Source organism: Parus major, chromosome 28 (assembly GCF_001522545.3).
Source record: "Parus major isolate Abel chromosome 28, Parus_major1.1, whole genome shotgun sequence".
Lineage (NCBI taxonomy): Eukaryota > Metazoa > Chordata > Aves > Passeriformes > Paridae > Parus > Parus major.
Window position 1 is genome coordinate 1,537,489 of NC_031797.1, and position 1,141 is coordinate 1,538,629.

The following is a 1,141-nucleotide window of genomic DNA, read 5'->3' on the forward strand; positions in this document are numbered from 1 at the left end:
CACCCCCGCCGAGGGTCACAGATACCCCCCCGGACACCCCCGGGGACACAAACACCCCTCCCCGGGCACCCACCGGGACACAAACGCTCCCCCTGGGGGCACCCCCCGAGGACACAGACACCCCCCTCCGGGACACCCCAGAGCCCCGGGCACACACCGGGGACAGAAACACCTCCACCAGTGCACCCCCCCCCCGCCACCGGACACAAACCACCCCCCGTGCAGCACCGGGGACACGAACACCCCCCCCCGGACATCCCAATTCCTCCTGGAGACACAAAGATCCCCCCGGACATTCACTGGGGAAACAGCCTCCCTAAGGGGACACCCCAAACACTCCTCCCCGAGCACCCACCCTCGGGTACCCCCCTCGCTGCACCGGGACCCCCCCGGCACCCTTCTGTGGTGTGGGGGAGGCTGGGGACACTCCTCGGAAGGGTCCCTGCCCCCCCACACCTGGCACCCCCCTGTGCTGCACCCCGGCACAGGGACATCCCCAGTCCCCCCCAAATCGCACCCACAAAGGAGGGCACCCCCCCCGCATCCCTCAGACCCCCCTGCACTGTTTTAGGGGGCAATGGCACCCCCCAGGCACCTCCATTTCCTCCCCCCCTTCACTTGGGCATAGGGATGGGGACGGCCCTGCACACCCAAAGACAGGGACACTTTTGGGGACCCCCCTGCACCGGGACAAGGACAGTCCGGCTCCGTGTTCAGGACGCTGGTGGCAGGGGAGCGGGGGCCCCCCGAGCCCCAAAGCCCACACAGGTCACGGGCAGGGCAGAGCTCAGCCCGGCCCGCACCGAGCGGGGGGGGCAGAGCAGGGGGGGCACGTCCCTCTGTCCCCGCGGGCCATCGCTGGCTGTGGGGAGCACGGTCGGGAGCAGGACCCCCCTCCCGGTGACCCGTGGGAGCCCCTCACCACGCGTGTGTGCGACTGTCCCCCCCCGCCCCGTGTGACGCCAGCGGGGGCTGAGAACAGACGCGCTCGTTGCGCGCAGCGGCTGCGCCGGGGCCGATGGCTGCGGCACCGCGGTGACTTCACCGCCCAAGCCACGCATTGGCTGCGCCCGCCGCCGCCACGGCACCCCCTGTGACAGCCACGGCACCCCCGGACCCCCTGTGACAGCCACGGCACCCC